General features: G+C 33.1%; 1 long non-coding RNA gene across 14 annotated transcripts; it reads right to left on the bottom strand.

The window, feature by feature from the left end:
• Positions 1–6,741: 6,741 nt before the first annotated feature.
• LOC121213182 (uncharacterized) lies at positions 6,742–11,232 on the bottom strand. Of its 14 annotated transcripts, XR_005908605.1 has the most exons (11): positions 10,872–11,226; positions 10,632–10,733; positions 10,175–10,303; positions 9,959–10,024; positions 9,690–9,730; positions 9,456–9,597; positions 8,819–8,945; positions 7,990–8,114; positions 7,829–7,902; positions 7,540–7,672; positions 6,742–7,133 (listed from the first exon to the last, which is right to left on the bottom strand). It is a non-coding gene; the product is annotated as an uncharacterized lncRNA (long non-coding RNA). The 14 variants fall into 14 exon arrangements; XR_005908599.1 differs by having other exon boundaries at positions 8,819–8,973; positions 9,690–10,024; XR_005908617.1 differs by having other exon boundaries at positions 8,819–8,961; positions 9,690–10,024.
• Positions 11,233–12,673: the final 1,441 nt, after the last annotated feature.

Raw genomic sequence — 12,673 nt, 5'->3', positions numbered from 1 at the left:
CCTTCTTTGTTATGGCTTAAAGTGAATGGATACTACGCACCAGGTAGGATTCAAGAAAAGAGAAGGTGAGTCAATTAGCCTGCTTAAGTACCTAGCTCTTCCATGATCCAATCCTAGACATGCACACATCCATTGCCACACTTTAAGCTTATTACTTGTCCACGAACAACAAATTAAGTTTAAGTCTATTTAAAATATTTGTTTCCTTTGAAAACATTTACATTGCGGAAGCTTTGCTCGGTTATCGTGATATTTTGAAAATAAGTAACTTTTATAAAATGCGCCCTAGAGCTAACCAATTTTAAGGAATCAATTTAAGTGATGTGAATCTCAAGTTGAAAATGATTTAAGTAATTTAAAACCCCAAAATAAAAACAATAGAGCGGCCTTATTACAACTTTAACTAAAATAGAAATAATCAAAAATAAATGCAAAATTTAAAAGAAAGCTAATTGAAACTTATTTAAAAACCAGAAATTTAATCTTCGTGGCCATTCTGAATCCCGCCCAGCTCCAAGTCCACCAATTACGGCTCACCTGCAAGGATGGAAGAGAAAGGGGGTGAGTTTGGAAAACTCAGTGTGTATAGAAAACCCATCCAAAGCCCAAGTCAGCTCAAGCCCATTGGGCCTAAGCCCTATTCAGATAACAGCGGGTACTGGGCTGAAGCCCTTTTCAGAATACAGTAAACTGGGCCTTAGCTCCTTTTCAGATAACAGTATGGCCCATAGGCCCATTCCATTCCAGAACAAACATATTCGTGTATGCAAGCCCAACCCAGTCTATAACCAACCGCTACACTCCACCCATACCAGCCCTCTACTCCATGTGGGGAATAGCTCAACCCACCCAGCCCTACGCTCCACAGTTACAGCATAGCTGCTCAGATATCAGTAAGTTGAGGCAAAGCCTCCAGTACGTGGTCAAGCCACTTTCAGTACTTCCTCCATCAATAACCCAGTCCCATGCATCAGATAATAATAACATGGCATTCAGTAAATAGTAACAGTCAAATAGGCATTCAGGTCAACCTTAACCCTAGGGGTATATCAATAATTTTGCTCCTAGGGGTAAAACTGTAAACTTTCCACCAATAAAGGTATTTCAGTAATTTTATCAGTTTTAGGGGTTCTCATGAATGTTACGGTCCTTACTAGCCCATTTGTCATCGCAATAATTTATTTTTCTCAATTTCTCAATTTTAGCCATTGGGCCCTAAAACCCCTAATGGGCCCTACAGTGTCCACTGGCAATTTAAGCCCATTTAATTCAAGTTTTATGACCAGTTTACCGGTTTAAGCAGTTTCGATTCTACAGTCTAACAGAACATACTTATTTCCTATTTTTATTATTTTACCTGTATGGGCCCGTAAGCCCATTAGGCCCGATTTTAGCCTGTTGAGGCCCAATTACCGAAGTGCACGAAATTTCACACACGACTAACTTACCACTTTGCGATTTCAGATCTAATGATTTCTAAATGTCTTGTGAGCACTCGCACACTCACAAGCCCATGAAATGCCGAAATTTCGGCATTTCGGCTTTTGCTGAATTGAATATGAGAGGGTGTTCGATACACACTTGATTTGGGATATTCCTTGACGAGATCTCCTACGCGATTTCTCCTATAATCAACCGCTTATAGATTAGATCATGCTAATATTTAAACCAAATCGAAAACTATCTATTATCATCGCTTACATATTCGGCCACCATCCATAATGGCCCTAGGGTTCATACCTTTGCCGAAATTGATGACTAGATCTAGATTTAGTCACTTTGATGATCCAAGCTTTTCACACACTCCTCGATCGGCAGCCTTTAATCCTCACTAGCACCAACAAACCAAATAACACCAAAAAAACCCTTTCAGCCTTAGTCGACAGCCACCCTATGTATATATGGGTTTTCAGCTTTTCTTAAACTACAAGATACGAATGGAAAGATGTTTCGAATACTTACCAAGAGATCTACTCGTTAAAAAACGTTCCAAATACCTTTCTACCCCAGATTCGTTTCAATCCCGTACGGCCCTTCCCACGTGCGTATAGCAAAAGGAAGCACTCTCTTGCGTGTAACGTTGCTCGAACCTAGGACCTCCAGGTTGCTCAGCAAGCTGCTGGCCACTGGGACGCGCGTTCACTTTCAACTATTTACCATCACATTTTATCTTAAAGGTTACCTGCTGAAGTCTCGTTCATTTTAAAAATATAAAATTAAAACATACCTGCGCTTGGACTAGAACCCGTGCCCTTGTGGAACTCCTAGCACTCTACTGCCACTACACCACAAGCGTCCTTGTAGCATAACTTGGTCGCAACTATTCTTAAACCTTACTTTAGTGTGACCTGGCTTTTAAAATAAAAACAAGCCTTTGCATGCGCCAACCCTTGAACCTAGGCACTATACCACACTCCTAGCGCCTCTGCCACTAGACCGAGCATCCCTTTGTGTTACTTTTAACCCCAACTATATATAAGGCTTCCCTACGTCGTTCCCTGATATAAAGAAAAATAAAACACTTTCGCACATGCTGGGAGTCGAACCCCAGCTCTCCTTCCCACTACCTAGCATGCTAACCACTGGGCCAGGAACGCTTCTTCATGCCCAGTCGTGCCCAATTTGTTTTATAAGCCTTATGCCCAGATTCCCTCTATGAGCCAAAAATTAAAACAATTTTTTTCCTAGGGTTTAAACAACAATACTTTTATAAATATATATATTTTTCCTATCTAATAATAATAATTATAATAATAATTTTATAAATATATCTAATAATAAAAATTTCAAATATCAATAATACAGTAAATAATAATAATTTTCATAAAAATTTTCAAACATACATACAGTAATATTTTTCTAATAATAATAATTTTATCTCATAATACTAATTAAAATTTCATAAAAATTTAAAATATCCGTAATAATAAATACAGTAAAAATTTTCTAGTAGTATTTAATTCAAATTTTTTTCTTAAATGATAATATTTAAAACTTCTTAATTATTCAGGTTTTCTTCTATCCGAATCCCAGACTCAAAACCCAACTCTTCTAGGCCCCAAATTCAAGGTGTTACATATATGGCTATATGAACTTGCTAATTATGTGTAAGTTTGTGAATGTGTACAATGATTTATATCTGCCGAATAGACCAAGAAATGAAGCGAGTTTACTTATAACTGAATGCTTGTTTTTATTTGGTATTAATATGTAAAATATATGAGTTTCATATAGATTAATATGTTAATCCCGCATATATGAAATAAAAAAGGGTTGATAGGGAAACTTATTTCAATTAATGTATATCCTATGTAAGAATACGTCATAAAAAAAAAGGTTTAATATTCAACAATGGAGTTGTTGACGTATTGTATGTTCTGTATATGTATAAGTTGTTTGATATATTTGGTTATATCTTATTTATGTTATGTTATGAATGATTGAATATTTAAGCTTTGATAGTTGATTTTGTTATAAACATTGATGTGATCATAAATCTCGAATTGTAATATAATGTGAATCTGTATGAATTGCAATAAGATCAGTAATACATCATAACCCTAATCCGGCGACGGATACGGGTTAGGGGGTGTTACAATAAGTTAACTGAATTGTATATTTCTGAGATTGTGAGACTTCATTGAGTACCTTTATCGATTATTTCGGATAGAGATCCGAGGTTCACTTCACGGTTTTGGAAGAAGTTACAAGAAGCTTTGGGTACAAAGCTAAATCTTAGTACCGTTTTTCATCCACAAACTGATGGACAATCTGAGAGAGTAATTCAGACACTTGAAGATATGCTCAGATGTTGTGTTATTGAATTCCAAGGTGGTTAGGAAAACTACTTACCTTTTGTTGAATTTTCCTACAACAATAGTTATCAGTCGAGTCTGAAGATGGTGCTTTATGAGGCATTGTATGGACATAAATGTCGTACACCGTTGTATTGGACTGAGCTTAAGGAGAATAAGATTCATGGAATCGATTTAGTTAAGGAAACCGAAGAAAAGGTGAAAGTAATTCGTGGTTGTTTGAAAGCGGCATCAAATAGAAAAAAGTTGTATGTGGATTTAAAAAGGAAAGATATTGAGTATCAAGTCGGTGATAAGGTATTCTTGAAAGTATCTCCATGGAAGAAGGTTTTGAGATTCGGTAGAAAAGGCAAGTTGAGTCCTCATTTTATAGGACCGTATGAGATTACCGGAAGGATAGGGCCTATTGCTTATCAATTGGCTTTGCCGACTAAGTTAGAAAAGATTCACGATGTGTTTCATGTGTCCATGTTGCACCGATATAGATCGGATCCTTCACATGTGGTTGTACCGACAGAGGTTGAAATCAGACTGAATATGACTTATTGTGAGGAACCTGTTAAGATCTTGACTTGGGAGGTCAAGCAATTGAGAAACAAAAGTATTGCTCTTGTGAATGTTTTATGGAAAAGACATGGGTTGAAGAGGCTACATAGGAGCCTGAGGAGGCTATGAGGAAACAATACCCAAACCTTTTTACCGGTAAGATTTTCGGGGACAAAAATCCCTAAAGGGGGAGAGTTGTAACATCCCGAATTATAGCCTAGTCGAAACAGTGGTTTTGAGACCATAAATTTGAGATAGAAATACTCATTTTATGATTCTTATGAGATTTATGATATCAGTTAATGCTTATGTGAAATTTTCATAATGAAATTCTATGCATAAAATGTCTAATTGAATTTTAGGAACCAAATTGAATAAGAAGCAAAACTTTCATTCTAAAAGCTTTAAGCATGAAATTGCTTTAGATTATGAATTAGAGGGTCCTAATTAGCAATTTGACCAATTTCTATAATTTTGGACAAAAATGGACATGCATAAGAAAAATTTGAAAGAAACCCTAAGGGCATTTTGGTCATTTGGTAATTAGAAGAATAAAAAGGGAAAATTAAAGCAAAAATGTTTCCATCTTTTCCAAGTGGTAGCCGAATTTCTCAATAGCCATAGCTAGGGTTTTGTTCAACATTTCCAAGCTTGACTGTAAGTGCTCCCTAGCCCTGTTTTTAATGTTCTGTGTATTTTTTAAGTATATGAAGCATGATCTACCCATTTCTAGCTATATTTTGAGCTAGGGTTCATGTATGAAATTTGACCCATGTGTAACATGGATGTATTTTGTTGATAAATGGAGGAATATGAATGTTTGATGCATGATAAACGTTTTTTACTAGGTGGTTTTTAGTGAAAACACCTAAAAAGGGGACTTGTTTGTAAAAGTGTAAAAGTGGTAGTAATAATGCAAAATAAAGGAAAATATGGGCTAATATGAGCATAGTAAAGGTTCGGCTAGGCTTGAATAACAAAAAAAATGCATGCATTTCATTTTACGAGCCTAGAGACTAAATCGTAAATAAGTGGAAAGATAGGGGTAAAAAGGTAATTTTACTAAAGCATGAATTATGGATTGATTTGAGTAATGTGATTAATAAAAAAGTTAAATTTGACATTATAGATAAAAAAAGTGAATCGAGTCTTGATCGAGGAAAGAATAAAGTATACGATGATTAGGCTCAATTACCATTATTTTTGTACCGAGGTAAGTACACGTGTAAATAATATGAAAATGTGGTATGTTATGTTGTGTTAACATTATGTGATAATTACTTTATTGCTTATTATGTATGCTATGTCTAATGGTACTATTGTAAGCATGAATAATATTTATGGTCGTTATCCACGACGTCATAAGCAAGTGCAATAGAGGTGCAATGTGCAAGTGAGAAAAACCTCGTTTGAACCTTAAGAATAGTTTAGGATACAAGTGACATGTCACTAGGAATTAAGAAGTCCAAACTTGTTGAGTGATCCGAGTTCATAATGGATGCGATACATGTGATTGAGTTCCGAGCAATGGTCTTGTGTGTCCTACTGGTGGCTAGGTAATCCTTGAGTGGTCGGATACCTGACAGATTTTGTGAGTAGCCCGTGTAGTTACACCTTAATCAATAGCTTATATAAGCAAGCCAGTGAGTAGCTCCATTGCGAGCGTTGAATGATATGAGGTAGCTTTTGCTACGTATGTTTAGGTGGCACTTATGTGCAAGTTTCTGTGTATCCAACAGTGTTCCGAGTGTTCAACGGGTTTTACAATGGATAATGCGATGAAAGTCCCAAGATGGGCATGGTAATGAAGGTAAAGTTTTTCGATATGCTACGGGTATGTACAGGTACGTACGTTATACTCATGAACGATGTCTTGTTAAAGGATGATATGCAACAAGAAAGTACATTCATATATATATGTATGAATACATGATAAATAAGTTAGACAACGCCGCTAACATTTGCGGCGCTTTTACAATTGCCACAAAAAATGCCGCTAAAGACAACGCCGCTAACATTTTGCGGCGTTTATGTAAAAAAAGGCCGCTAAAGGTCATGACCTTTAGCGGCGCTTTCCCAAAAAAGGCCACTAAAGGTCATGTTTTTAGCCACGCTTTCCTTAAAAACGCCGCTAAAAATCACCACTATCCCGCTTCTTTGCTTTTATCGTTCTTACATGTTTCACATTTGATGTTCCTTATAATTTGTAGTTCTGGTGATTTTTCTTCATCGTTTAATTTTTTGTTCGTATAGTAATATCAACCATAGCGCTTCGTATGAAATTAGTTTCTTATAAATAATGTGTTTAAATTCAATTTATTACAACAGTTCAAAAAAAATTCAGTTAAAAAATTTTCTACCAGTAAAAAGCAACAAATAGTAAATACAACTTTCTTCGTTTCACTGAAAAATGATGTTAAAATTTTGTTACACTGAACTGCAAAATGCAAATCTTATATATCACCAGGATCTTAAGGATTTTTCAATAATTAATCAACAGTGAAAATAAGCATTCTACTCTAAACAGGTTCATCGTTGCTACAATGGAGATTTGATACCTTATTTCGGTTTCCTGCCTCAAAGGTAATTACACCCTTTCGACCAACTTTACTCATGGAATCAGCTATCATATTTCCTATTTCATTGTTGTTCCCAGCACTAACAGTAGCAGCATCAGCAAGTTCACTGTCTTCAACCTAAACCCAATAGCACACTAGTAGTCTTCTTAATGCCCCTAGTGGTTAAGACATGATTTGCATTGGCTGCCACCACCTGAATTACAACAGCTCTTAGCAATTAAACACAAATAGCATGGTAATGTCTATCTTTAAAGTTCTCTCATGTACCCCAAACATAAGAAATAGTTAAGAAATAGCATGGAACTGTTTAACTTTAAAGTTCTCTCATGTACCCCAAACACAATTAAAATAAGCATGTTACTTTAGTGCAACGCATCATTGTACCTCAAAAAAATAGTATAACCTAGCACTTTATGCTATTGTCAATCACCTCCCAACAGAAATATAAGTCAATTCAACATAACGCATTAAATAGAAAAACAAAAAAGTTATTTTTTAAAAAAAAAGAATAAAGAAAAGAAAAGAGTAGCTTTGATAGGAGAAGGTATTAGTAACCATGTCTACGTAGTCGTCGGATAAAAATAGCAACTTCATCTTACCTGTGCTAAAACAGGAATTAATGCCCCTAGCCAAATATCGAGTACTAGGATGCAGCCCACTTCGACGAGCTGTGAGAGCAACAATACCTTCTACCTGACCTAAACTTCCAAAACTTCGACTTTTTGCAAACCCCTATACAATAATATCAAGTAAGAAACAAGTATTAAAATATTAACCAAATCTAGACATTATATTATCATGTTGTTACCTATACTTATATTTTATATAACACAGTAATCTATTCAATTTATTTCAAAATTTGAAGACACACCAACTCCAAGCCAATACCAATATTTAGCAGAAGGTAAACCATGTTGATGAAGCACATTGTATCTGATTGTATTGTTTCCAGTAGCAGATATCTGAAACATGTCTCAACAATTACACGTCTAGCATATTAATCATTACTAATAAACAAAAATTTGAAGAAAGCATGTTGATTAATGCACCTTTTTCCACCTTGTAGCTGTGAATTCATTAATGGAAACTGCTCTTTGCGCATACTCTAATGGTGACAACCATGAAGCCCAAACCCACCATGGCTTAATTTGGTCTAAAAGAAGAAGAGTATAACCTTTTCCATGCATGTAAACAATCATAAAATAGGCATCAGTTTCAACTTTCAATAATTAGCTGCATAACTACCAAGCAAAACCCCATAGCCAAGGATATGGTGTTCTATTAATTGACAATAGAAACAACATTGATAAAAATGCTAAGTGAAAATATTATGCCTTTAGGGGAAAATTCGCACGAAGAATAAATGCTTCCTAGAATTGAAAAAGGAGTAATGGGTTACCATAATATTGCAAAACTCATCTATTGTAAATTAAAATTCGATGAACAAAAAAAGAGCATTAACCTACTAATTAATGATATTATTTCTCTTTATATTAAAATGATTTAAACTTGACTATATAAAAAATTAAAATATTTAATATTCATTTTTATCTTAAATAAGAATATTGGCCAAAGAAATGAACACAAAGAACATTAACCTACTAATTAATAATATTATATCTCTTTATATTAAAAAGTTAATATTAAGTGGAATGAATATAAATAATATATAATCCTTTTCATCATAGTCATCTAAAACTTGTACTGGAAAATTATTATGTGAATTTGAGAGCCTATATATATATACAATAATATATGTCTTTCCCCTAACTTATAGAAGCATCACATCTTTCAATTCCATGATCCACCAAACACCAATAATTTTAACATATATTGCAATAACTGCATGTCCATCATTATACCTTTATCAAAACTCACCAGTGAAAAATGAACCAAAAACCAGTAGAAACTAGGAAAGATGTTTCCAAGCCTTGCCCTCCATGTATGCATGCTGATGTAGGACATGGGTCCATGTGACATGGATTGCCCTCCACTGGTTCTTTCCCTACACGCCACCTTGCCTTCATCATGCACTAGTTTCAAACATTTATATGACATACTACCATTACAAAAAATAAAAATAAAGATTTCCTCAAATCTTAATGTGAAAGAAAAATAGGAAGGATTTGTTTCTATTTGGAGATTAAAATAAAAAAGTAAATAACAAACTAGTCTCATATCCGGCTCAACTTGAAAATTTACAACAATCCATGAACAGGTATGTAGAGGAAAGCTTTGGTTAAATTAGGTATTGTTTGGTATTTAAGACTTTTTACACAAAGAATGATTGAGATGCATATTTCCTTAAGGAGGTTTTACAAATGTATAATCAGTCTCTCTTTTTTGTCTGTCTTCTGTATAATATGAAAAAAAGAATTTGAGGCTTGTTGTATAACCTCTCCCTCACTCAATGAAAAACTTTGGGAGATGCATAATATTCACTCTCATTAAATACAGGTCGTAAATCTTCTTTGCACATGAAATACAAGGGGAACGAAACAAGATGTCCTCTTACCGATTTTAATCTTTCCATGGGGTCTACTTGTTTAAACTCTCCGTTGTGATATGATTCTAATTTTGTAGGGGCTATTCCTAAATCGATTGTAGTGTGACCGAGTCCTTCTTTCCAATACGCAATGCTTTGTCGGAGTGCAAGCCTGCATTTTATGGTACATGCCACTCATGTCGTTATTAGGATTAGCCAAAAACAAAAAGAATTAAGGTTCGTAAGAAAGAGATGTAGTCATACCGGGAATGTATGAGATCACTCGGGACACAGGAGAACACATCCTGGTAGATTATCATATTCATTTGTGACATAAATGATTCCTTGTTTGTTATTCGGAGTTTGTAATCCATATTAAAACAATGTGAGCCATCTAGTCTAATTAGGCTGGCTAACCCTACTTACCTGGCTGATTTTCATAAACACCAGAAATTCTTTGATTTCTTTTAATTGGAACATTTAAGAATATAAAATGAAAAAGTACTGAAATTTAATGGAATTCCGGTTCTTACCTTTGCAGTCCCAACCCATATATCTTTGTAACTTGAATCGATAATGGGGTCGATTATTTGATTTATCTGAGGAGCATGAAAAAGGAAAGGACAAACGTGTTGATCAGCTGAATGATACAAGATACTATAAAATATATATGACTGATCCCTGAGACCAATTCAATGAGCATAATCTTGAATGTAAAATAATGAAACATTGAACGATGGCTCACAAACCTCTCCTCAGTGAAGACCAAGATGTGGACCACAATGAAAGGCGAAGGCTCAAAGCAAATTTTACAGCCTTCCAAGGATTTCCTCCCTTCCATGAATCAACAAATTCTTTGTCTTCGATAAGCACGCCAACTGAAACATTAGTCGTGATATTAATCTTGTTGAAGAAGTGATACAGATATGTTATATCCTAGTTGGGGACAAATAAATGTAGAAGTGTTCCACTTCCCATAAACCATCACTCTTTTATCAAATATAAAAAGACATACCGCAACTTCATGTTTTAGATCTTACCTAACTCTATTACTGATCCCCTTTAAATATGTTAATACCAAATTTCAAGTGAACTGTTTCCTCCATTACACTATATTTTGTCATTTATCTCCATTAACATTTCAACCCCCAACTAGCTTAATGTTTTCAGACAACATTTTAAAAACATTACAGAATATTGAGATACCTCTGAATCTCTTGAGCCGAGTAAACTTCTATCGTTAATATTAGCAGATCCAATTAAGACAGCACGGTCATCAATTATCATAACTTTACTATGCACATATACCTGAAGAAATGGAAGGCAACAAATAAATCGGCAAACATGATTATGATACATTTTGAACTTTCATTGTTAAGTTGCTATGACATGATATGCCTGTAAAAAGAATTAATAAAAACAACAAACACATAAAACATAACTTACTGTGCATAGAATACTGGATGAAGTTCTGCAAGAAATTCCTTCTTTCCACAAGGAATTACTCCACAACTGCAAACAAAGTTTTCAACTTCCTTTTCCCTTTATCTTCTTCATCCGTGTAATACCCATCGCCCCATCCAAGTACAGCGGAGCCAGAGTAATCGTGGGCACCTTCGATAAGAGCTTGGAGACACTACTGTTGGAGAGTTTCTTTATTGAAAAGGGCAACGGAGGGGTGAGATTGGGGGTGTTTTGAGGATACTGATTTTAGAGGAAAAAATTAGGGGTTTTAGTGGGGAAATTTTGGGGAAATTTGCGGATAAAAAGGTGCCTTTTTTTTTAGAGTGAAATGAATTTTTGTGGTGCTTTTTTTATAAAAAACGCCACTATTAATGCCTTTAAAAATTAAAATTATTTAATATATAAATTAAAAACAATATAAATTAAAAAATTAGTTATATACTTAAAAAATTTTAAAATTATTTTAAATAATAGTATTTTAATTTTTTTCATTTAAATAAATAATTTTTTAAAATTTAAATAATATTTAAAATAATTAGATAAAATTTGAAATCTTGAAAATTATTGAAAATTTGAAATCTTTAAAATTTGAAATTATTTAATATATAAATTTAAAATTTATAAATATATACATGTTATTTTCATTTGATATTTATTAATTTTTTAAATATAAACAAGTTAAATATTTTTAATTATTTTTTTCGATTAGTCATTGAATTATATGTAAGTTGTGGATTTAGTCATTTTACTTTAATTTTGTTATTTTTAGTCATTATAATTTTCGAATTTTGAAATTGTAGTATTAATTAAATGGTAGCTATTAAATTCATTAAGTTTTGCTATTTCTAAAATCTAATGTAACAAATATATTACTCAAAAAAAGCCAGTTACGGATTTAACGGTTGTCATTTGTGTCAAAATTAAAATTTCAAAATTCGAAAAGTATAGGGACCAAGAATGATCTAATTGGATAACATGAACTCAACCTACAACTTTACACACAATACCAAGACTAATAGCAAAATTTAACCAAACATATATAATTGCTATCATTTGAGTGATCATGACTAAAATTTTAAAATTTGAAAAGTACAAAAGATAAAATTGATCGATTTGAAAAATATAGGGACTAAATTTTAAGTTTAAATTTCACTTAAATAAATTAAGTGTAGAGGAATTAATTTGAATTGAATTATTTTTAATATATCAAAATATTTTTAGATTAAATCTTAAACCATTTAATATATATATAAAGTTTATCTATTATCTCTTAAATAATTTAAACTATAATCATAATTTTAATATATTCAAATTAATATTATCTCTTTTACAATTATATAAGAAATCGTTTAATATATAAATTAAAAAAACTAATTAATCTAAACCCTAAACCTCTAACCCCTATCCCATAAACACTAAACACTAAACCCTAAACCATTAACCCCAAACCACTACACCTTAAACTCCAACCCTAAACCATAATCCCTAAACCCATAATTCATCATCAACCTTCAAATACTAATTAACTCCTAAACCTTAAACCCTAAACCATATATCTTAAACCATAAACCCTAAACTATAATGATAATTAATTCAATATTTTAAATTCAATACTATCTCTTTTACGATTATATAAGAAAATATTTAATATATTGTATAACCATAATTTTTATTAATTATTGTAATTTTATGTGACCATAATCATATTAATTAATTAATTAATCTAAACCCTAAACTCTTAATCCTTAATCCCTAAATCGTAAACCTTAAATCCTAAAACATAA

This window comes from Gossypium hirsutum, chromosome A02 (assembly GCF_007990345.1).
Source record: "Gossypium hirsutum isolate 1008001.06 chromosome A02, Gossypium_hirsutum_v2.1, whole genome shotgun sequence".
In the NCBI taxonomy this organism is placed as follows: Eukaryota; Viridiplantae; Streptophyta; class Magnoliopsida; order Malvales; family Malvaceae; genus Gossypium; species Gossypium hirsutum.
The sequence above is the reverse complement of the archived record's forward strand: the minus strand, read 5'-3'. Positions and strand labels throughout refer to the sequence as shown.